The 26956-nt window shown below is 40.6% G+C and overlaps 1 protein-coding gene across 4 annotated transcripts in view; it reads right to left on the minus strand.

Moving 5' to 3' along the window:
- The window catches only part of septin12 (septin 12), a 102154-nt gene that overhangs the window by 20438 nt on the left and 54760 nt on the right, over positions 1 to 26956 (minus strand). Inside the window, exon 1 of one of the 4 annotated variants that reach the window (XM_030409392.1) lies at positions 18600 to 18692. The exons of 2 other annotated variants lie outside the window; for them this stretch is intronic. The gene's annotated coding sequence lies outside the window, so the exon portion shown is untranslated. Of the gene's footprint in view, positions 1 to 18442; positions 18693 to 26956 lie in introns of those variants that run through there. One more of the 4 variants, XM_030409390.1, reaches the window with a different exon arrangement.

Below are 26956 nucleotides of genomic sequence, written 5' to 3' on the forward strand. Positions count from 1 at the left end.
ACTGCTACGATCAGGAAGAAAACACAAACCATATCCTGCTGCAGAGAGAAAACTGGTTGGGATGGTCAAGAGTCAACCAAAAAACATCAAAAATCTGTAGTCTGTAATGAACTAGATGGTGCTGGAAGACAGGTGTCAGAGTCCACAGCCAAGTGTGTTTTACATCACCATGAACGGAAAGGCTGCTGTGCAAGAAAGAAGCTGTTGATCCAGACATGACACCTTAAAGCTTGACTTAAGTTTGCAACTGATCACATGGACAAAACAAAATGTTCTAGAGGTAAACTCGAGTTTAATATGGTTGAACTTCACCAATTCTGTCAAGATGAGTGGCTAAGAATTCATCCAGAGGCCTGCAAAAACTTTGTGGGCTGCTACCAAAAGCACCTAATTTAAGTGAAAATGGCCAAGAGACATTTGACCAAAGAATAGATTTACTGTATGCAGGCTTGGGGAGTAACGGACTACATGTAACGGCGTTACGTAATTAGGATACAAAAAAACAGTAACTGTATTCCGTTACAGTTACAGAAAAAAAGCCGTAATCAGATTACAGATACATCTGGAAAAAATTTGGGATTATTAGTTGGATTACAATTAAAATATATGATGATGAATGATGAATAAATGTGAATGAATTAATCTAACACTTGCCAATGCGGCAATGCCGTATGCACGCGCGCACACATTACTACAGTTCACTACAAGTCAGTCACAACGACGCTCTGCTCTCAGGTGAAGCCAGACGGCTCATTATGGCCTCGAGCGCTAGAGAAAAAATGCTTTCACTGCGTGGAAATTTCGCCATTACTTTGTTTCTAAAGAAGTAAGAGGGAACAACATCACTGTACAGTGCAAGCTATGCCTCCCAGCTGTACAACACACTGTCATCGTCCAAGGACACCACATCCAATTTAAAGAAACATTTAATGGTAAGCGAAACTGCGAACGTTAGCTAGCTACACAGAAATTATGTTAGCTAAAGTTAACATTAGTTAGCCTGCTAACCAGACTGTCATTGTAACAACTACTACTGCTGTTGCTGCTACTAGGTATTACTACTGGGTCTGTGGGTGGTGCTGCTGGTGACCGGGTTGGTACGTGTTTAGGTTTTTGGTAGTTTTGAAGTCTCGTTTTGGTTCGCTCCCGTTTGCCCTGTTAAAATGAAGACATTACATTGTTAATACAAACTCAATACTTCCTGTGTCCGTCTCAAATTAAAAGTCCTCTAACATAAATAGCTCAGTAGGCTTTTATTGTGAAACATTTGCACGGACTTCATCGTGGAAAACTCGTTGACTTTCGAGGGCCCCATAGGCACTTAAAATGTAGCTACTGCCACCTTGTGAGGCTTGTACATTACAAAATTGCCTGAAACACCTGCAGTGACTGAAATGGATCACTAACACTTTAGATCACAACAAGGTATTAAAATAGCATGATTATATTAGGAAATTGTATGGGTAATTTTGGGGGACAAATAAGTGACACACATCCTATATGTGGGGGAGTTTTACAACTGCTATTACTAGAAATAGGCCTAGTAGTCACAATAACACAAATAATAATTGTTACTATTATTATTATCATTATTATTATTATTATTACTACTATTATTGTAATATGTGATGTTATTCTTGAATACAGCAGAATAGTTAGTAGTCAATGAATAAAACTGAATAAATCTAACATACCCTACAATTAATTACATTTTTAATTTGCTTTATGTGTTCCTCAGAGGAAGTCTTTATTTGCATTTGTATTGAGGTAATCCAAAAGTAACTTAAAGTAATCAAGTTACATTACTTTAATATTGTGATACTTGGATTACGTTACTGAGTACATTTTTTAACAGGTAATTAGTAACTGTATTGGACTACATTTTTAAAGTAAGCCTCCCAACCCTGACTGTATGTATATTTTGGACCCAGCAGATTTGGTCACATTTTCAGAAGACCTATAATAAATCCATTACTGAATAAAACTTCATGAACATTTTTTGTGACAAAGTAGTATGTGTTCCACTCATTCATCAAAGAAAAATGTACGCTGTAGAAATCATTAGAAAGGTAAATAGCATGATATACATTTTCTTAATTGTGCTCTATGACCGCCCTTGACTTTACGTCACTGAGCATGTCACCTTCACATTCCATAGAAGCTTTGTAAACATGAAGGAGGCAAATGACTGGCAAACGCTGCTAAGCATAGGCCCACTCTGGCCAGTGTTCTTGCATGGATAGCAATAGAATGGATTTTAGCATGGTGTCACTTTTTGGGATATTAGTGCATTGCTCGTAGGAAGGATTTATTCCTATAGAAAAGTGGGAGATTAAGTAGCTTTTTCATGGATGGCCAAATGAGGCTGTGTTTGAAGGTGGGATGTCAGGGATATTTAGGTTTGTTGTGAAATTCAATATTCCAGGGTATAATTGGCAGTTTTTTGACTATTTTTGATTTTGCCATTATATTTCACCTTAAAAACTATTTACCTTGCCTTGCTTGGTATCATTATTTTCAGCACAACCTCACATGTGTGACTGTAGTTTTTTTTTTTATTTTGACATACTGTATTAACACAATGGACCTAAAATCACAAAAAACATAAAATCCGAGTAGGAAAAAGTTTTTTGTTTAACAAACCTTTTTTTTTTTACTTATAATGCAAATATAAATTGTTTTTTGCTAAATTTGTGCATAAGTGTTTGAAATTTACAAAGGTATATGTAACTATTTACATTTAAATGCTGGCAATGCCTCAGGCTCAGGTCTCCCTGAGCTCCTTCCTACCTGCTCCACATTCAGCAGTCTCCTCATTGTTTTGACCCATTAAACAAAAAAACAACTCCACTACACACTAAACACACTACACCAGACACTACATAACAGACTAACTATACACTCCAAACATGCTAAATGTCACAAATCTCTCAACTCTCAAAACTCACGATCTCTGCTGCTGTCTCTATCACCGTCACTGTCGCTGTCACTCTTTCCCCGCCATCCCTCCCACAACTTCCCCCTGTTCTTCAGCAACCAAATCACGTGGTTTGCCATCTAATTTTGTGACTGGTTGGTGTGGTGCCTTTTTCCACCAATAGGAAAGTGAGTGGCACAGGATTTTTTTGCTTGCGAACACTTCCTGCTTGCGGACACTTTTGTGAGAAAAGCCCTATTTGACCGTTTCTTACTGCACCAAATGCACAATGTTTGCGTGGCAGACATTATTTATCATAAGTCTGGTTTTACTTTGCCCTATCAACACGACTTAAAAACTGGTATATAGTTTGAAGGCTGCATATACATGCGTTGGAAACTCACAGAGGCTGCGTCTTGCTGCTATATCATCTTAAATTGGTCACGTGATTTTGATGCACTGGTGCATGCGTCGACTCAGGAGGTGGGGCGTGGAGGTGGGCTCTGCAGTGATCGGCTCTGGTGCGCACGTGGCTATGGTGGCTATGGTTGACAATGCTAGCGGAATTGGTAAATAATTTATGAAATCATTTTATTAACGGTATCATTGTAGTCCAAACAAATCCAACGTTGCACACCCTTAAACCACGCAGCAGCCATGTTGAAAATCTCAGGTCAGTCTGATCCTGATCTGCAGAGATATTTGAGGCACACACACACAGCCAGACAGACAGAGATTCCTTGCTTTTATAGAGAGATAAAGGAGCTGCAGAGTTATTCACAGACAAATTGTAATCTGCACATTACTTACCCAGAGTCTAATGTAGTCTGTTACATTATAGCAAAACCTTATTTTGCACAACATTTATTTGTCAAAAATGATAAAACAAAAAATACCAAAACACACTGGAGTGGGACTTTTCAAAGGCACCCAGATGGAATTGCTGACAGAGTACAACACGGTTTAAATATCACCTCCTATTAACGTTTGGAATGTCCATTTATTTATTGATTCCTTCATATAAATATATTAAATACATACACGCTACTAGCCCCATTCACACTGGCTTTTGGGTGCGGCTTTAGTACGCCAATTCCCCTCCTCCGTCTCAGTGTGTATCTCTAGGAGGTGGCGAGGGGTGAAATTTTGCTCCGGCCCTGATACGCCTCTGGAGGGATGCACCGACTTTTACAGTCCCGATACCGATACCGATGCCGATGCCTAGACTTTGTGTATCTGTCGATACCCAATACCGATCCGATACCATTGTTGAATTAATAATAAACTGTATACCTTCCATCTTATACCTTCCTTCCACCATGTGGAAAAGACTAAAGGCACCAGACTTTCCTAACTAAACATTACTTTCCTAACTAAGACAAAAAAATCAAACAGTTACCGAACATTGTAAACATGTGTAACATTAATAAACTAATAATAATAATACATTTAATTTATAATGCGCCTTTCAGGGTACCCAAGGACACTTAACAAAGTGGAACAAACAAACAAAGAATAAATGGAGCGCCTGTCAGTCAGCACGGAGGGAACACCAGCACCGAAGTCAGTAGCACCGTCCGTAAACAAACTTGCGTCTGGAGGCTCCGTGCACACAGCGGGGGCGATGCAGGAGACCAAGAGATCCGATCCCAGCAATGAAGCCTGGGGTGAAATGACAGCAGAGGTCCAGGTGCTCCTGCACTGAACACCTGAAGACCCCGCCAGAAACGGCGGAGTAGCAACCATCTAACATCGCTGCGAGCCGGGGGAGACCACAGCAGTAGAGGAAAGCGACAAAGGAGCCAGGCTGAAAGTTAGTGTTGCTAGGCTATCAGCTGATCGGTGAGGCTGACAACTGATGGCGGGGCTAACAGCTAATCAGCGGAGAAATGTGATGTGAGTAAGTGCAAAGTCCTGCAAACAGGAATACAAAATAAAACATAGCAGCTGAACCTGAGAATAAACTTATAAAAAGTTGGTCAAGCAACAACTTGTGCTCTTCTAGGATGTGACACATGCGCCGCTGACGAATGACGTAGGATGTGCTGCGACGGAGAAAAAAAAAAAAAAACTGGCCCGTGGATCTGTTAATTTTACCGATCCCCGATCCAGCCATTTTGTCAATATCGGGGCCGATATCTGATCTTAATATTGGATCGGTGCACCCCTAGAGGTAGTATCAGGGCCGTATTATTGGTGAACCGAACCAGTGTGAACGGATACGCCCGTGGCGCGGATCGGGGGCGTGTCGACTGGAAAATCACCACCTGGATTTAACTTTATAACTCTAACTAAGTCATTTCTCAATCAACCATGTCTGAAGACATATCCTGTGATCTGAAAAAATGTGTTACTCTGTTTCAGAAGGGTCAAATTATTGGCCTGCACCAAGCAAGGAAAACAACTCAAGGGAGTTCACTGAAACTAATAAAATTGGGTTCAGAACTGTCCAAGGCATTATCCAAACTCAGAAGGATAGTGGTGAACCACCATCTTCCAGGAAGGAATGTGGCTGGAAAAACAGCTTAAACGTCTGGTCAAATCGCACAATGCAAAGAGATTGAGGACTAAACAGCTGCGTAACCTTAAGAAAACCACCTATCAGTGAGGCTTATCAGATAGATGGGTCTATAGGTGGTCTGATGAGTCCAGATTTACCTTGTTCCACAGTGATGGGCGCAGCAGGGTAACAAGAGAGGTGGATGAAGTGATGCATCCATTATGCCTAGTGCCTACTGTAAAATCCTGTGAGGGCTGTGTTATGATCTGGGGTTGATTCAGTTGGTCTAGTTTCAACAACATTATGTGCCAAAAAGGGTCAGCTGACTACCTGAATATACTGAATGACCAGGTTTTTCATCATATGGCTTTTTCTCCCCTGGTGGCACAGGCATAATCCAAGATGACAATGCCACGATTCATCGGGCTCAAATTGTGAAAGAGCGGTTCAGGGAGCATATGACATCATTTTCATCCAGACCCTAACCCCATTGAGATTATTTGGGATGTGCTGGAGAAGACTACGCATTGGATCTTGGTGAAAAATGAATGCAACTCTGGACGGAATTAAATGATGTGACTTTGCATAAGCTTATTAAAACGATGCCACAGCAAATGTCTGCCGTAATCAAAGCTAAAGACGGTCCAACAAAACATTAGAGTGTGTGAATTATTCTTTAGGGCCCGAGCAGGTCTCGACCTGTGAGGTCCCTATTGTTTTTGTAGTGACAACTATTTAGTCCCAAATAATCGAATTTTTCACTGCCTGGACATACCCCAAAACTCACCAAACTTGAAATATCAGTCACACCTGCCGAAATGTTTTAGAATCTATTGTGAATCCCCACCACTAGGTGGTGCTATAATCAAGAAAAGTGCGTTTTGCCTTATAACCCCATATAATTTATCGCACATTCAAAAACATTATATCCACGCATTTCCCTGAATTGTGTTGAGTCTCGTGATAAAGGCCACATCAATTTCCGCCTCCCGTTTTTTTATTTGCAAATTCTCGAAATATCACAAACCTACTTTTTCGAACTCCCCCCAGGTGTTTTCACCGATTTGCACGAAACTTTGCACACAGCATCTGTAGACCCTCCTGACAAAAAGTTATTTCAAACACTACTCAATTAACTAAAAAAACAACAACTGCAGATTTTGTACCAAACAGGAAGTGTTGCATATCTCCACATTGGTATTCCGAATGACATCAAACTCAACTTACTACTTCTCCATGAGCCTCTGAGGCTCTGTGCAAAATTTGGGTGATTACCACTACGTGGCACTCTTTAAATTCAAGTATTTTATATCTCCACATCGGTAGGTCGGAGTAACACGAAACTACAATACAATTATTGCCAGTGCCATCCTAACGATGGCTGACGAAACCTGTAACCAGGGGACTCTATAGCGCCCCCTGGAATACATAAAAACAAAATGGACTACAGGTAAAAAATCCCTCAAACGAATTTGTGGTCAATTGTGTTTTGATTATTGATTGGCGGTGACGCTGTTGGAGGGTCTGCTCACCTTTTAGTTGCATGTTATCATGTAGTGTATGATATGGAGGAAAATACCTATAAATATCATGTAAATAGGATGTTTGTCTGAATTCCTGTTTCCAGTAGGTAGCGCTATGGATATGACACAGTATTGATGCATGGAGGTATTCAGGGCGACATCGTATACATGTGTGATGAATTTGGTGTACATGGGAAATTGTATGGTGAAGTTATAAGGACTTGATGCTTTATGGGGAAGCATGAAAATGGACCACACCATGACACCCACCACGTTTGATGTAGGTGAAAGCTTTTGATAACTTTTCATGTTCAAGGTTTGAGGATGATACTGAGTGAATTGGAATCTATGGTGTTCAATCTGTAGGAGAAGTTTGCTAAAGTACGAGGCATGGAAATGGATCAAAATTGGGGTGAAATGGGAACTTTGAACTCAAAATGGTCCGACTTCCTGTTAAGGCCCCCACACACCGCCCAGACGTCCAACTGCCTTATCCGACCACTCTCCGACCACTCCGTTGCCTCTTGTCTGACCCGTTCGGCAGAAAAGCGGCATTGAACACACCGCTTCGACGTACTGCCTACTCCACAGTAGCGTGTACGCTCTGCGCTTGCGCGAGATGCAATAAGCGGGTGGCGCTTGTGTTGTGAGTTGTAAACGAGAGCCTTGTTCACGCAACTCTCTTTACTTTCGATCAAAACGAAACTTAACTATTTCCGATAAAAACAGCTGCATACTAAACATGCAGTGAGGCATTACCAGACGAACAAGAATTAATTCGTCCTGAACGGACATAACAACTAGTCTCGTGCCAGTACTGCAAAACATGAAAACGGGGAATGACGGAACGGAGTACATAGAAAAACAAAGCGCACACAGTATTCCGCCCCTCCCATACACCGCGCTGATTCGCCAGCACAACGCCAATCAGAACGGCCATTCAGCTGGCACACAACCAATCAGAGAATCCAATGGCTCAGACGTCCGACGGCCCTCCTCCTCAGACTTCGCATGCTCAGTCGGATCCGACAACGTCCGCGCGGCTCCGAAAGCTTCCGACGCAGCTGAACACACCAAACATATGTGTTCCCGACCTCGTCCGAGCCTCTCCAAACGCTTCAGACGTCCAACGGTTGGGCTAGTGTGTTCCTGCCTTTAGAATGACAGTTTGGTACCCAATGTTTTTTTTTTCGTGTCTGGTCATGATACAAATGCATACCGAATGTCATTTTTATGTAGATTGCAGAGAGTTCCTTTGACTTCAGCTTACATTATTTAATACCGGCAGGAGCAGGCCACCAAATCATAAAGGAACAACTTCCTCATTCCTGTCTGGTCCAGGAAGGATGTCCAGCCCTGAACACATAGGCCAATATACAGTTAAGAGATGCGTACACAATAATCAGGCAATCTCGATTGGGTTTAGGTCAGGTGACTGTGGAGGCCAGGTCATCTGGCGCAGCACTCCATCACTCTCCTTCTTGGTCAAATAGCCCTTACACAGCCTGGAGGTGTGTTTGGGTTCTTTGTCCTGTTGAAAAATAAATGATGGTCCAGCTAAATGCAAACTGGATGGGATGGCATGTCACTGCAGGATGCTGTGGTAGCCATGCTGGTTCCGTGTGCCTTCAATTTTGAATAAATCCCCAAAAATGTTATCAGCAAAGCAGCCCCAAACCATCACACCTCCTCCTCCATGCTTCACGGTGGGAACCATGCATGTAGAGACCATCTTTTCACATTTTCTGCAACGCACAAAGACACGGCAGGTTGAATCAAAGATCTCAAATTTGGACTCATCAGACCAAAGCACAGATTTCTACTGGTCTAATGTCCATCCCTTGTGTTTCTTGGCCCAAACAAATCTCTTCTGCTTGTTGCTTTTCCTTAGTAGTGTTTTTTAGCAGCTATTTGACCATAAAGGCCTTATTCGCACAGTCTCCTCTGAACAGTTGATGTAGAGCTGTGTCTTCTACTAGAACTCTATGTGGCATTCATCTGGGCTCTAATCTGAGGTGCTGTTAATTTGCGATTTCTGAGGCTGGTGACTCTGATGAACTTATCCTCAGCAGCAGAGGTGACTCTTGGTCTTCTTTACTGGGGCGGTCCACATGTGAGACAGTTTTGTAGTAGCACTGGATGGTTTTTGCGACTGCACTTGGGGACACATTCAATGTTTTTGCAATTTTCCAGACCGACTGACCTTCAGTTCTTAAAGTAATGATGGACTGTAATTTTCTTTACTTAGCTGATTGGCTCTTGCCATAATGTGAATTCTAACAGTTGTCAAACAGGACTGTCAAGCTGTGTACCAACTTCTGGTCCCAACCCCATTAAGAAGACAATAAATTCCACAAATGACCCCTGACAAGGTACACCTGTGAAGTGAAAACCATTTCAGGTGACTACATCATGAGGCTCATTGAGAGAAAGCCAAGGGCTTGCAGTGCTGTCAACAAAGGGTGGCTACTTTGAGGAATCTAAAATATGAAATATATTTAGATTTATTTAACACTTTTTTGTTTACTACATAATTCCATGTGTTCTTTCATAGTTTTGATGCCTTCAGTGAGAATCTACAATGTAAATAGTCATTTAAATAAAGTAAAACCATTAAATGACAAGGTGTGTCCAAACTTTTGACTGGGAGTATATGTATATATATGTATATATATATATATATATATGTATATATATATATATATATATATATATATATATATATATATATATATATATATATATATATATATATATACAGTCATGCACAAAAGTATTGGCACCCCTGGAACTTTGCACCATTGCACCATTTCTCCCAGAAAAGTGTTGCATTTACAAACGTCCTTTAAGTGCATTGGGACAACACAAAAAAGCATACGAAAAAAGCCAAATTTGACATCATTTTACATAAAACTCAAAAATTGGGTCGGACTAAATCATTGGCACCCTCAACTTAATATTTGGTTGCACACCCTTTGGAGAAAATAACTGAAACCAATCAACAAGTTTTCACTTCAGAATTCTGCAGTGCTTTGTCTCCAATCATTTCTGGTTGCTTTGTGAGGTATGTTTTGGGTGTTAGCTGTACTCCCTTGACCCTAATGTCCAGCCAAAACAGCCAAGATCTAAGGAGGTGCTGGCAACTTGGTGTGTGCAGTAGAGTCATGTTTGTGATCGCCACATCCAAAAAGTGCCTTGTGCTTGTTTGAAAACTGCTATGTGAAGATGGCACTTTATTAGATTCCAGGCCTGCTGAAGGTTTTTATGTGTTGTTTTTGAAATGTTTATGTCCTAAGACAGGTCTGACAGACACAAGTATAACATGCAGCTTTTATATTGTAAATCATTGTATTGTTATTATTTCTCTCTAAATAAAAAGGAAAATGGCACAATGAAAAAGTAGCTGTGTACAGTAACACAGAAAATCGAGGATTCCATACAATGTGATGCATCAAAGTAGATCAAAAATCATATTGCAAAACATCAGCACTATGAAAGTCATGTGTTGGAATAATTAGTTGTATACAAGCTCTGATCCACAAATGAAAAGGAACTATTACTGGTTCTCTGAGGCTAACATGGGCATGTTCACACACCTGAACACACACGTTTCAGGATTTAGCTGGCACATACTGTATGTATTGAAGTCTATACCTTCCCTTTTATGTGTGAGCCTGGTCTGTGCTGTAAGAGGATTGAATGGCAGTGAAAATCCCCCTGAGAACTTGAAGCTGTGTGTGTGTATGTAGGTCCATGTGTTGGTATGGGCTAACAGATACACTGACAAAGTTGCCTGAAATTGGCATGACTGAAGCATTTATGTACATGTGTTTCTGCATGACTCAATAAGCCATACCATTTAACTAGGCCTTATTCACACACATGCACACACACACACGCACACACACACACACACACACACACACACACACAAAGGCTATTGGTTAGAGCTAGTCCACATAATTTAATCAGCTATAAATATCCAACTGTACAAGTGTTGGAACAGAACCAATCCTCATCAGTCAGTATAGAGGAGGGCAGAGTGAGAGACACACAGGTCAAAGTATTTTAAGCGCAAATACATTTACACTATACTGAACTCAGCTCTACTCAAGCAAGATGTGTTTCCTCGTTAAAATCACATGAATAAAAGGACAGATGGAAATGTATTTGTGTATATATAACATACCTTATTTCATTTTATTTTTTTGCAAGGCAAGGAGGGGCGAACAAAAAGATGGGCATTGGTTGCATTCTGGAAAATGTGATTTTGGAGCTTGAATCACACCAGGTATTAAAAAACAGGATATCTCAACTTCTGCAAAATACATTTGACCATTATTTTCTTCAACTATCTGTTAATGTGGCTCTTCTGACTCCCCCAACTTTATGATGGTACAATACTAAATTAATTACTTGGCATGTAGCTCTAGTCTAACCTATGGACACACTCAAATTTGCCCAGCATGAGGATGAGATCCAATCACTCAGTCTGGGAAGCATGTGAGCACATACTTTTAGCAGTGTGTACACACATGTGTCCTGGGCCACACTTCTTCCACAACTTCTTACTTAGAGCCTTGGGAAAGTAAAACCTCCCTTCAGAGACAGTTTTTGAAGCTGCTCCCCACTCTAGCGATGATGTCACGCACTCTAGCTGACGCAATAGTAATTATAAAATGAGAAGACGGGCTAAAACCCCTTAAAACTAAAACTGTGATTATTTCAAAACCGTACAAGATTTTTTAAAACTGAATACATTTCCAGTAGTTCAAGGTCTTGTGACTTATTTAAAGTTGGAATGGTGTCTCTAGCTCAAAGCATGAGGGACAAGAAGAGGTTGAAAGTTGATGAGTTTTGAAGAGGATTTGAAGATTTTCCCATTTGATTCAATGTTAATTTTTTTGGGAAAAAGCTAAATTTCTGAAAAAGTTGAAAGGTTGAAAAGCTGAAAAGTACAAGGCTGAAAGAGCTTAAAAAGCTGAACATTTTGATAGTTGAACGGTTTCTATAGCTGAATGTATGCTGAAGTTGTAGCAGAATGAAATTTGAAAAAATCCCCATGAATCGGCAAAATTTTGCAGAAAAAGCTGAATATTTCCAAAAGTATAATAGATAGAAAAGCGAAAGTAATAGCCATCATGTCCTCAAAAAGCTGAACATTTTGATAGTTGAATGGTTTCCATAGCACAAAGTTTGTAGTTGAATGGTTTCCATAGCACAAAGTTCTTAGGAGAAGAAGCGTGCAGAAAAACGTACGGAAGAATAATACAATTAAATTCCAGAAGAACAAATTACTTTCACCACTTGACGGCATAAACCTTGTTTTAAAAAGTCTCAGTTAAAAGAATCTGGATTAGATACATTGTTTTTACTGGAGTTGATGATGAAAGGAGTTATCTGTGCAGAACCTGTTGAGAAGCTGGCAAGCCTCATGTATTAACTTGGTGGTGACTGTTATTTTAACAGTGTTCAATTTTCTAATATCTTTTACTTCTCGATGGAACTTGGTGCAGATTGATTGATGTTCAAGCCCTGTTTGAACAGAGACGAACGGAAAAGTATTAACAAGCAAGCATCCTTAATTTCAACACACCTCAATAGAACCGCGTCTGATGGCCAAAATTAGCGTGTCCAGCCGGCTGCTTTTGTCACCGCTGATCGGAGCTAAAGCTTATCAGTCAAATGACTACTGCAGAGTAATTTGAGATGGGACTGACTGTTTGCCTGTTATTGGTGTTGTCCTGATGGCATGCAGGACAGAGGAAACAAAAATGCTGCAGTTAAACAGTTTATAATATTTCGACTGCTGTTTTTTGTCAACAAAAATAAAGACAGATTTTGGTTAAGTTTATCTATCAAACAAAATTTTGGTCTCAGTGTTCCATGATGTTGGTGCCATCTCATCAATGTCCTCTGCTCCTCACGGAGAAAATGGTCATTGACAAATGTGTTATTGTCTCATGTGTTATCCCCATTAAAAATTCCTCTGACTTTAACCATCTATATAACTTTCTATATTCAAAGGCATCATACATGGTATTACTGATTGACTGACTGACAAAACATTAGGCATGAAGTATCAAAGCAGGTGATAAGCATCTGTGATGCTCCCCATTACGTTACATCATGTTTCTGTCTGAATGAGACTCTAATCAGGATCCTGTCCATGAGATACAGTCATTCAGATTTTTCCAGTGGCGGCTTAGGTGTAAGCCCACACTGTAATAATGTCCCTCAGTGTAATCTTAGCTGATTGTCATAGTGACGCCGCACGAAACTGCCAAGACATCATCTTCATCCAGCAAAAACACACAAACTCAGGAACAAGAGCTAAAAAATAAGCTTGCACATTAATGTAGCAGTGAACCTGATAAAATATAAAACATGGATCCACATGTCCACAATACCGTCATGGTGAACACTGCTACAAGTGGACAGCTGTTTTCTGATGTAGCCGCGATACTACACATGATGCAATCAACTACATTTGACATTTATTTCTGAAGTGCAGATACCTTTGCAGATATGAGTGTTTGAAACTTTTTAATACAAATTAGTGCTGCTTCTTCTTCATCAGGCTTACTTCCAGCTGGTTGAAAACCCAACAACAATATAAAGTGTTTATCTTAGAGTTAGCAAGATTTTGATTTGTTAGTAGTGATTTTTGCAAATACTTAAAGAGTATTTACAGCCATTAAACCACTACTGAAGAAAAGCATGTCATCAGTTAAAGACACACTTTAGAGCAGGTAGCCCTGTTTTTGCAAATGGTGCTCTGGGTGTTTATGAAATTGAGTCAAGCTAAGCCATTTGTATGGACTAACCTATGTGTGAATGGCCCTCTAGGGTCCCCTGCTTTATTCAGTCACAGTAGAATCACCAAGCTGAACCTTTGTTGCACAAGATCATAACAGTCCAGTATTATTCCTAAACAGATGTCGTTACATTTCATAAATGCACCATTTACGCTTAAAGCAGACTTCCTCTTGTACATGTGTTGAAGGAAACCACAGTTTTCCAATTCAAGTATTGCACAACACAAACTGTCTTTAAAAGTGTACAGTTCTCCTCTACACAGCTCCGTAAAATGAAGAGGGCAAAATAATACATCATAATACAACAATGGACAACACAACTTCTGATTACAACTAAAACAATAATCTGTCATTACACAGGGAAACTGTGTGCTAACTTCATTAAGTACAGTAGCTCTTATTTGAAACAGGATGTCAGTCAGCAAACTGTGATGGATGTTTATAACATTTTGGGTAACAATTTTACTTTTCCCCTCCCATTTTCTCTTACAATTACATTATGCTAACCAGAAAGATTTATTGGAACCTGTCTGATTCTCTAATCTGACTGCTCCTCTTTTCTGACAAACCTGACCCCAGACAGCTTAGATTAGACTTACCTCCTTTATGTTAGTACTCAACTCCTGAGCCCCCCCAGGTCTATGTGCTCAGCCCCCTCCTGTTCACACTGTACACCCATTACTGAACTCCCCGACATCAAGAGAACTCTATTGTGAAGTATGCCAATGACCACCATCATTGACCATATTACCATCTCAAAGATGAGAGTTCGGATCAGGAGGATATCAACAACCTTGCAGAGTAGTGCACAGAGATCAATCTACTGCTCAAAATTGGCAAAACCAAGGAGCTGATTGTTGATGTCAGAGGAACGGAGAGAAAGACATCTTCAATCATCGTCATCCTAGTAAGAAAATAAACACTGAAAAGCTTTACTTCTTATGGAAACACAAGAAGACTAGATTCCAATACCAAATTCTTTCAAATCATCAGTGCGATCTGTTAAGGGATATACTGTATCTGTACAGAGCCCAAAGATTACTAAAAGACAATACCAACCCAGACACATTCTGGTCACTCTACTGCCATCTGACAAAAGATGCAGAAGTATCTGCTGTCGTACCACCAGACTACAGATAGTAGGGGGGATTATATGGAAAAATGTTACACAGTGGACAGAAGCGTGAAATTTGGTATAGAAGGGGTGCCCAAAAAAATCTTTTTCAAACAGGAAGTGAGTTTTTGAAGAATTAAAAAATGGCTGCCCATGTAATTGGCAGCTGATTCGAAAACCAAACAACCTCATAAAAACATGACATTTGGTATATAGTCTTTGAGTGACCCTCAACCATCCTGGAAAATGAATCCCAAAAATTGTGAAGAGAAAGTGAGTTTCGGAAGAAATATCAATATGACTGTCGATACAATTGGCAGCTAATTCAAAACCCACCAAAATAACCTCATAAAAGCACGAAATGTGGTGTATATATTCTTTGGGTGATCCTATGGCACCCTGGAAAGTGAGTCACAAAATCTGCACACAGGGATTGAGCTTTTGAAGAAAGGCCTATACAGTACATGAGAGTTTAGATTCTCTGCCCGAGCCCGAGCCCGACCCTGACCCTGACCCGACCCAGCGCGCGCCGATATTTCCCGTCACTATCCTCGGGCCAGGTCGGGCCGGGCCCTTGATCAAGCATTTGTGTGTGTGTGTGTGTGTGCGCGTTGTTTTTAATAACTCAAAATAATGACTGTATTTCCAGCTAGAAAACGCGCATCTCTCTCCTCCCTCCAAGTTGCTTGTGTCGCTGCGTGGTGTTACACATGAGTTGTCCTCGTGCTGAAAACGTGACTTCTCACGGACGTGACGTCACTCCTCTAGAGCCCAACCCGGCTCGTGTCGGGCTTGATATTTTGGGCCCGATCTAAGCTCTACAGTTCATCTATTCACATCCTCCAGTACATTGGCACAGTGCTGTGCAAGGCAACCCTGCATTCTTGCATCGGCACTTTCGAAAGCAGAGAGGCTCAATTTTGCAGCCGCATTTATGAAGTTCTCCACATACTTGGCTGCCTCTGGTAAAAGTGTCTATACAGGTGTCCAAGAATCATCTATTTTGGTCCATCCGTATTTTGCTGGGTAAGGCACCAACTGAATAGTCTGCAGACATTTGGACCAAATGTTGGCTTGGTACACTGCTTGGTTAGAATGCTGTAGCAGTGCAGCCTGTGTGGGAGGGATAGTTTCCATGTGAAAACAAGTCCTTCCTGAGATCATTGACTTTTTCAAGGTCAGTTGTTTTGTCGTAAAAAACAAGTGTACCGCTCAAGCACTGCAAAAATGTTTGATTTCTGGTTAAGCTGTTGAAAAGGACATCGCAGTCATGGCAATTAAGGCATCTGTTACCTCTGGAAAATGATTTCCATGAAGCCCATGCTGACTTTTGCCTTTGTCTTGAAACTGAGAAGTTGTATCACAACCTGTGAATGTGTAGAAACCTGGGAGAGCCAAACATGTTTCCTTCCTGAGAGTGTTGAAAATACTATTGTTGTGTATTTCTTTAAAGTTTTGCCCCATACCAAAAGCAACCCACATATCGATGTATGAGCAGCTGTCAAGAAGCAGTTGAAAAACCCCAAGAAGAATCACAACAATGTCTGTATCCACTGTTCTTACTACAATTCTCTGCACACCTTTTTAGTAAAGCATCTATTATATGGATGCATACTCTTGTGTCAGCCTCCTCATGGTCACACTCTGGCATTGAAGTGGAATGACCAGATGAGAGAACATGTCTACCTTTGGTGGCATACACTTTCTTGTCTTATTCAAATGGTATTGACATTGCAGGAGGGGGAGGTTTGTGTTGGGAGCAACAATACCTTAACTTATTATTATTAGCATATCTTACTGAGTCTACATTTACTAATGCTAATGCTAACATTGGCATAACATTTCTGCTCACATAAACATTTTATCAATAAAATACTCTTTCAAAGTTATAGATGAGTTGTTGTAAAAGTTTTTAAAACCATTTAAGTTTGTATTATACAAATATTTTTTCCACCCAGATGAGGATCCATTTGATGACTTTTCATTCTGACTGTTTTTAACCATTTCTTTCTCTTTAAAGCTGTTTAAAAGCCATCTAACATTATTTTCCTGGTATATATTGCACATATTATTTGATAGTGGTCTATATATGTCACATGCAAAAAAGAAATGGGAGAATAAAGCATAATTTCGAAGCCAATTAATATTATATTACTCTTGGGTCTTTTTTGGGGACCATCTTGGATTTTCCCTTTAATGGACAGAAACATTTGGGCATCCCTTCTGAAATTATGAGATACTTCCTAAAGAGTATCTATACCAATTTTGGTGCTTCTATTCACCGTGTAACGATTCAGCCTTTTTTCGTCGATAATTCCCCCTACTAAGAGGAGCTTCACTTCTCTAGCTATAAGACTCATCAACTCACCCAAAACACTCAATTTCCTTGTGTAGCGTAAATGAGGTATCACTGTACGATTTGTAAAGCCCTGTGTTGTAAAATTACAATTAAATTAATCTTTGTTGTAGTGATGTCACAGTGTTACCTTCAACATTATTTTGGTGAAAATAGTATTATAAAGGCTGTGCGATGGAACCAGTGATATTAGAATAAAAGTTTTAATTAACCAGAATTTATATATATATCTATATATCTATATCTCTATATCTATATATCTATATCTATATCTATATGTATATATATATATATATATATATATATATATATATATATATATATATAGATATATAGATATATAGATATATATATATATATATATATATATATATATATATATATATAGATATAGATATATATACATAGATATAGATATATATAGATATATATATATATAGATATATATACATATATAGATATATATATAGATATATATACACAAATTAACTGGTGTCATAGATACTAGCATCTGAAAATTAATTTGTAACTATTTCGATCAATTATTGAAACAGATTTTGGTGTGACCAAAAGGCTGAATAGTTGATGGTTGGTTGACGATTGTGTAAAGAGTGAGGATATCCTGCTTTTTCCTCCTCCTTTGCTTATCTTTGGGTTTTGAGGTGTTGTTCGGACACAACACATATGATGACATCGCTTAGGTCCATAGGTGATGATCACTTTTTTTGTATACCACATAATTATTTGATTTATCAAGAGAAAAAAATTGCAAATGAATCGATTGTGGAAATAATGCTTAGTTGCAATGGAATTTGGATAACTGTTAAGCACTTCATTGAATATGTGTTTGGTATCTCAGAAGTTAAAGCACATTCCCTATCTTGAAAGCAACTGTGCACTTCAGTTTCAAGCAACAGCACTGACTTTAAGGATTCAACAGTTTGCAATGAGCCAGCCATGGCTGGTTCTTTTCAAGCTACAGAGACTCTCTTCTCTTACCCCCAGCACTCTCTCACACACACACACACGCACACACACACACACATACACACACACACACACACACACACACACACACATACACACACACACACACAGACCCCCATCCTGACCGCCAAAGTGGACCAGTCCTGTCAGCTTTCATTGTTAGGCCAGGAGATTGAGCATATCCCACCGATGACCATAGGGGCTCAGAAAAACCAAAAAATTCCTACCTTCTCTTATTCACAAAGCCTGTTGTGTGGCTTCCTAGTTGGCACTGAGGCACTCTCTGAAACACGGAAGAACTGTCTGCTTTCTACAGTAATCTTTCTGCATGGTTAGTCCGCCGCAGCAATGATGGCAGTGCACTCTCTCGCAGTATGTCTTTACCTCTCTCTCCGCCACTCTACCTCTCTCCTTTTCTCCCTGATGTCAGGAGGAGTGCGAGCAGTGGCAAAATGGTGAGAAACAAAAAGAGAGAGAGGGAGGGGGATGTTGGTGGCTAAAAGGAGCTCTAGGATCCATTCACATGCAAATGGACCAAGAAGCTTCCACTAATCCCTGAGAGAGTAAGGACTACGCCTCCCCTCCTCTCCCCCACTCCCTATCCTCCTCCTTCTCCCCGTCAGAATCATTTACCCAGCAGTGGCTAAGCTGTCAGTAGTTCTGTAGCCACCACACTGCAGTTCCAAGTGGCCAGTAAGGCCTCATTCAGACAGAATAAGGAGTTGTGGTTTATTGACACTGGTGTGCAGCAGTGTAGTGTCATTTCATAGCCTGTTTGTGTGATGTAATGTTTTGAACCTTAAAGGCCCGCTCGTCCAGAAGATGGTGGTAATGCATCTCAAAGCAGATTGCCAGTTGCCATCAAACAACAAAGGAGAGGCTGCTATGCTGCTTAGCCATGAGCATTCCCGTCCTACAGTCTGAAGTAATTGTTTATTTGCATAGACTGATAAAAAACAAAAACACATTTACTTGCAATTAACAACCGGGAGTAAATCCAAGTGAAACTTTAAACAAATAAATGTCCCTCGTGATCCCCCCTTTAGCCATGCCACTTGACATCAGTTTGTGTCTCTCCAGTTTATTCTATTTTCTTACCAGTACCCTCGGCAGTCCGCACACACTCCCCTTACTCGATATTCAGTCATATTTTGATACATACAGTAAATGTGCAATTGTAATGTTCTCCTAAAGATGCTAAAATTGGCCATCCACAAAATATATTTTTTTATTATGATAAGTGTCCTATGTATTTATGTTTTTGTAAATTGCCATTTTAATGAAAAGCATAATAACCAAGTTCAACTCAGGATCTGATACTTTCCAGTATCTCACCAATCACAACATAAACAAGTCTACTGGGAGCAGAACCAATAAAAAACAAGAGCAAAATCTGCAAATTCAACACGTAATCCAGACTAAAACAGTTATAGCTGCCACTTTTAGAGAGGACATTTTAAAAAGTGATGTGTGTGATGTGTGAATGTGTAATTAAAAGGCTTATAATATCACCCATCATTAGAGCATGAGTATCTACTGTAATTACATTTGTGTATTTCGTTAAATCAAGCTACCAGAATTGCAAACAAATAAATTATTATTCCATTTTCCAGAGAATTGATTGGTCAGAAGGCAATGAATGTGATGCTCGGTTATCTCAAACATAACCTACTCCAGAGCATGTTAGGTGTGTGGCACAAGTTTCCATGTACCATAAACACTGGAAACCCAGGGTTTATTGCTTATATACCCTTGTGGGTATAAGCCAATGTTGTTAGGTATGCCTCTAATAAACCATCTATTTGACAGGAGGATTTTTCTTGTCCTGTGGATTAATGGAGCCAGCTGAACAACCTCCAGCTCAGCGTAGGGTTGCTCGATTATGGCAAAAATCATAATCACAATTATTTTGATTGATATTTTAATCACGATTATTAAAGATGATTATTCATTAATTTGAGAACAAGCACTTATTGAACTTTGAACTCTGGTATTTCTTTTAACATGACAAGTTTGACCTGAAAAACAAGAAAAATGCAAATAAATAAGAGAAAAATATATCAATAAAATGAATTAAATAGTATGTAAAAATTAAAGCTGCAAGCAGCAATGAACGGGCCCTCGCAGGCAGCGCGTGTCGGGGCATGCTGCCGTCGGTTGCCTGCTACTGCTGGTATAACATAATGTACGCTGAAGTCAGAAAAACTGTGTGAACTGCTGCATGATTCCCCGGACAAAGACTGAGTCGATGGTCCGCTTCTGGAGCTGGCTGAAGAAAATGTCCACACGAGGCATAATGCAATGAAATAGTTTCAGGAAGAAGCTGAAAGTATCATCGTCTAGTAGCCTCACCAACCATCTAGCTTTCCGCACTGTGGTAGGCTCAAACTCCTATGTCACCTTTGTGCTCAAACACAGTGTTCACGACATGGATATGGATGTTCCATCTTACTGTACTTGCTCTTGGGAGTCTGTGTGCTATCATTCCAAGAAGCACACTGGTTCTCTCGGGAGATCTTGAAAAAAATCCAGAGAATCCAGCAAGGTCAGAGAAGAACTGATTAACTAATGGGATGTGAGATGTCACCTGCTGCAAGATGACAGCTGAAGATGAAGAAAGATGAATATTTAAAAAGCTGAAAAGGTGAAAAGTAAGTCGGCTGAAATAGCTAAAAAGGTGAACAGTTTCTCTGGCTGCACATATGCTGGAGCAGTAGCAGAGCTAAAGTTGAAAATGTCTCCATAAGAATGAATGGGAAAAATGCCTCCCAAACTCCTGTGACTTCTGAAAAAAAAGGTTATTGGCAAAATATTTATATATTGAGTCATAGGAAACATTGCTGAAGAAAAGAATATTAAGCTCAAAGTTAACATTGTGGCTTATGGGGGACTTGCTAGAGTGCTTGTTGCTCTAGGACTTCTACAGCCAAAAGTGTAAGTCCTACATCTGAAATAAGACCATCAGCTGAAAGCCAACAAGATGTCCTACATGTCTATGTATATAGTGTCTATGTGTCTATATAGTGTAAAAGATGTGGGATCCAAATCAAGCTGAAGAGAATTTTTTTCTCCAGTTCTTCCAGCTGCTCTCCACTCTGGCGATGATGTCATGCCCTCTAGCTCACGCAATACACACCCATTATAAAATCAGAGATGGCCTGAAAATCCTTAAAACTAAAACTGTGATGATTTGAAAACCGTTAAAGATTTTTAAAAATTCAATACATGCCAATAGTCTTCTGACTCTTTAAAAGCTGGAATGGTGTCTTTAGCTCAAAGTATGAGGGACAAGGAGAGGTTGAAAGTCGGTGAGTTTTGAAGAGGGTTTGAAGATTTCTCCATTTAATTCCATTGACACTAATTAGACTGCCACCAGAGAGCCACCTATTGGCCGCCTTGCACCAAATTTTGCACAAACCCTCATCGGGCCATGCAACACAGTTGGCAAAAGTGGTAATCAGAATGTATTTGGTGAAAATACGAAAGACTGTCTGTTTTGAACACAATGTGCAGGAATTTGTTGTTTTATATTTTGGGCATCTTTTGGTCTATCAAAATTCTTTTGATAAGTTTTTGTCAGGAGGGTCCACAGATGCTTCATGCAAAGTTTGGTGCAAATCGCTCAAATTGCCTAGGAGGAGTTCGAAACCTTGCTGGATTTCATTTGTCGCGATTCAGGGAAATGGCTGAATTAAGGGAAAACATATGAGGTTTAACAATGTGTGACATATTATGTAGGAGTTATGCTTGCATTGAAAATAGCACCACCTGCTGGACATGTTTGGTGTGTGAGTCACAGGGGCTATTCTATAGCACCTCTATGAATTTCATTTCCATAAGGTGTGGGCACAGTGCCAAACATTAAATTAGATGGCCACCAGAGCGCCACCTAGTGGCGGATTGGTAAACCCTTCGTCAGCTGTTCTCAGGAGGGCACTGAGAAATATTGTACTAGGTTTCATGTTAATCCGATGAATCCTTGTGGAGATATAAAATACTTAAATTTAAAGAGCACCACCTTATGGCCATCACCAAAATTTTTGCACAGGGCCTCAAGGGCTCATGGGGAAATAGTAATTTGAGTTACATGTCATTCGACCACACCAATGTGGAGATATGCAACACTTCCTGTTTTGAACCAAATCTGCAGGAATTTGTAATTTAATAACTTGAGTATTATTTGGCCCATCAAAATTCTTTTAATAACTTTTTGTCAGGAGGGTCCACAGATGCTGTGTGACAAGTGTCGTGCAAATCGGTTAAAATTGCCTTGGAGGAGTTTGAAAAAGTAGGTTTGCGTAATTTGGCGAATTTGCAAAAAAACGGAGGTGGAAATGGGCGTATACCACGAGATTCATCCAAATTCACTGAACGCGTGGATATAAGGCTTTTGAATATGCAACAAAGCATATGGGAGTTATAAGCCAAAATGCACTTTCCTTAATAACAGCGCCACCTAGTGGTGGAAATTCAGAACAACAATAGATTATGACATTTTTCGTCAGGTGTGACTGACTGACGTCAGGTGTGACGAAGGTTGGTGAGTTTTGGAGTATGTTCAGGCAGTGAAAAATGCGATCATTTGGGACAAACAAAAAAAAGATAAACTAGAATTGCAAGTAGTTATAAACGGGGGCCAAGCCCCCCTGCGCGACTCTGAGCCCGTGCACCGCAGAGCCCATGGAAGTTGTCCCCAAAGGATGACGGGCTCGGGGCAAAAGTGAGGACACAGGCCAACGTCTGAGCCGTGGTATTTGCTGTAATGGGAAGTGCGCTGGAAGTGCAAAAGGCTGAATGTGTGCCAATTTGGATTTGTTGTAATAAGCCACGCCCACATTGACCAGTCATGACCACCTTCAAGATATGGCATCAGGATTGGCCCTTCATCATACCGACCAAATTTCGTAAAATTCGGTGTAGCCGTTCAAGAGATATAAACTTCCCATATTTTTAGCGCCCCCTAGTGGCCAAAAATCGGCTCATCCCTTCCCAGTGTCATAGCAACCAAGGATCTGAAATTTGGTGTTAATAGCATTTAGTTTGACCGAGATATCCAACAGTTTACATTTTTATAGCTAGCTACAGAAATTTGTTCGTCAATAATTTGCTCATTTTTTGACCGGGCAAAATTCTTTTAATAACTTTAGATAAGTTCCAGCTGAAGAGTGTACGTGCCAAGTTTCACGCAGATCGGACAAAATCCCAAGGAGGAGTTTCGAAAAAAGTAGGTTTTCCAGTTTTTGCGATTTTGCGAAAAAAAATTTTAGGCGGAAGTGGGCGTGGCCAATTGCAAAGTGATTCAGCACCATTCAGGGAATCTGGGGATACAAGGTTTTTGAATGCGCAAGTTTGAAGTTGGCCTAGCTTATAGCGCCCCCTGCAGGCAGATATATGTAGTTTTTTGTGTCTGAGGTACGTGCAGGTGTCTGCACCAACCCTCCAAATTGCACCGCCCTCCCTTGCACGGTTTAGCCTGCAGCACCACTTTTAGCGGGAGAAAGAAAATCTTTACAATTACAATAGGGTTCCTAGCACCGCTGGTCCTAGGAATTGGTCTGCTTGCATACGCGTTCCCTCGGCCCCTCGGGCTTGGCCCCCTAAATAATCCTTTGAAAAACAATAGGGACCTCGCAGGTTCCCTGCTTAGGCCCTAATAAATAATAAACACTATCCCGGTGCGGCTTGACCATAGGTCCGTTGTGGTGGCAAAATATAATGCTGTTGACACTTCTCTTGCAACTTTTCCGCAGCATTCGTCATAAAGGGCAGGCAGCGCAATTCTGCTGATATGGTGACGTGATGGTAACACATACCACTTGTCCAATGTGTTACTCAGTTTATTGAACCCCGGGTCGCTAACGTGTTGATAGGGCACATGTCTTTGGCAATCACGTATGTGACGGCATCCGTTATTTCTTTATGCCTATGGGAGCTGGGTGGATATGCGGTGGCATTGTAAAGTGTGTCCTTAATTGAGGACTGTGTGGCAGTGGCAGGAGTCGAGGAGCTTTTCATTTTTGAGTTTTTTTGTTCCTTCACTACTTGGTCATGTATTGCTCTGTGTGTGGACTTTAAATGGTTAAATAAATTGGTTTTGTTCCCTTGAGATGCCGACACGGTCGCGTGACATATCTTGCACAATATGTTTGTTCAATTCATTCAATTCAAAGAACTTTATTTTTCCGTTAGGAACTTCATTTGTAAAAAGCGTCAGTGCAGTGCAAATTTTAGACAAGATAAATAAGCAAATAAATACATACAGGTGAATACAAAACAAAAAAAAAAATAGAAGTACAAAACAAATGTTAAAAAGAGAAGGACACTCATCCACACGCTCACACACACACAAACACACACCCCCACACACAAGCCAGACCGGGTCAGCTGTTCAGTAATCTGATTGATGCTGGGACAAAACTTGTCATGGCTCTCTTTGTTTTAAAAGTGAGGGATCTGTATGTCAGGCCTGAGGGTAGGAGACTATAGTGGCAATGTAGTGTGTGAGCAGTGTCTGAAACTATCTGAAAACCTTTTTGTTTAGTCCGTCTATTGTAGATGCTGTGAAGTGATTCCTGTGCCAGTCCAATTATTTTACTGCTCATGTTTATGATTTTGTTAAGCGGGTTGCGATGTATGTTGGACAATGAACCAAACCAGGCTGTTATATTGAAGGTGATGACAGATTCAATAAAACATTTGTAAAAAGCAACTAAAACTGACTGATGTTCCGAGTCAGACTCCTCGAAACCAAAGTGTTTCAACACCACAGAATTCGCTTTACCAAAGGCTGCATTTCTTCAATCTTCTATTGTCTTCTTCTACACGTTTTTTTCAAAACACACACTGGTAATACCTCCTGCGTGGCTGAAAGCGAAACCTTTCAGGTGGGGGCGGGGCGGAGCGGAGGTGGAGCTGCATTTACCACACAAGACACGGCGTGCGGCAGAATGATCGTTTTATTATGATTATCTTGTTTTCATGATCAAGCGAAGCCAAAATTGAAATCGAAATTGAAATTCAAATAATTGCCCAGCCCTAGCTCAGCGCTGGAAAGACCAAACAGCTAGTGGTGGATTTCTGCAGTCACAGACAACCCTGCACACAGGGAAAGGACATTGAGATGGTGACATCTTGCAAATACCTGGGAGTTCACCTGAACAATAAACTGGACTGGACTGATCATACTGCAGCAAAATATAAGAAAGGTCAGAGCAGACTCCATCTGCTGAGGAAGCGCAGGTCCTCTGGAGTGCAGGGAGCACTCCTGACTTCTTTCTATGACTCTGTGGTGGCATCAGCCATTTTCTATGGAGTAGTCTGCTGGAGCAACAGCATTTCAGCAGCATGTAGGAAGAGACTTGATAAACTTATTAATAAGGCCAGCTCCATCCTGGGATGCCCTCTTGACCCAGAGCAAGATGATGGATAAGCTTTCATTGCTACTGGTGAAGGGATTCAAACCCCTGCAGGTCACTATCACAGCACTGGGTAGCTCCTTCAGTGACAGACTGATACACCCCAAGTGTGTGAAGGAGAGGTATCACGGTCCAAGTATGTGAAGGAGAGGTATCACAGGTCCAAGTGTGTGAAGGAGAGGTATCACAGGTCCAAGTATGTGAAGGAGAGGTATCACAGGTCTAAGTGTGTGAAGGAGAGGTATCACAGGTCCAAGTATGTGAAGGAGAGGTATCACGGTCCAAGTATGTGAAGGAGAGGTATCACAGGTCTAAGTGTGTGAAGGAGAGGTATCGCAGGTCCAAGTGTGTGAAGGAGAGGTATCACGGTCCAAGTATGTGAAGGAGAGGTATCACAGGTCTAAGTGTGTGAAGGAGAGGTATCATGGTATAGTATTGTATTATAATACTACTGTCCTTTGCCTGCTACAGGAACTTCCCATTCATGAATCATGAATAGGATAATTTCAATTTAATTTATAAAACATCTCTGATGAGCGTAAATCAGTTTACATGATATTTTTTATTGCATCAGTCAGTGCGTTTACATGACACTCAAGAAAACCGAATTACTGCGTTAGTCTGACTATGATCGGATTTTTAAGATGCATGTATACACCTTAGTCTGACTAAAATCGGACCTGATCGGATTTCTCATAGTCGAATTACACCACGTAGATTATTCGATTGAAAGTCGCATTAACTCCTGCATGTATACGTTTCCAGCGGATCGGATCGTATTTTGCGTTCTGCGCAGGCGCGAGATTTTTCCCCGGGGCTGTGAGCCGGAAGTAGACGGACGACGGCGGCGGCGGCGTCTTTCCTCCTAAATCACCGCAAGAAAGAGCGCCATTGTGCATCTAGTTTGTGTAATTATCATGTACACCATATACGAAGTGTACAAAGATGTAGCTTCGTCTCGCTCTTCATATGCCATCTTTCTTGAATGCCGAGACAGCTGGTGACGTAAAGAGGTCAGCCGGAGGTGGCCCCGTTAACACTAGTTGAAATGGGCACAGCCACCGGGGTATGACATGCTTTCGGCAGTAATTTGATTTTCTCACCGGCATGTATACTCGGATAATTGCAGTTGTCCGATTGAGCAGCATAGTCGAACTATGGCTGTAATCTGACTAAGCTGTGCATGTAAACGCACTGATTGTTCAATCAGTTGACTAAACAAGAACAGACTAACCATAATGCAATCAGGGATCAGGGAAGTCAATACTAATCAGTTAACAATAATCTATTTCAACAGTGACACAGAAGCCAAGTTGATGTAACACA

Source organism: Sparus aurata, chromosome 24 (assembly GCF_900880675.1).
Source record: "Sparus aurata chromosome 24, fSpaAur1.1, whole genome shotgun sequence".
Classification (NCBI taxonomy): Eukaryota; Metazoa; Chordata; class Actinopteri; order Spariformes; family Sparidae; genus Sparus; species Sparus aurata.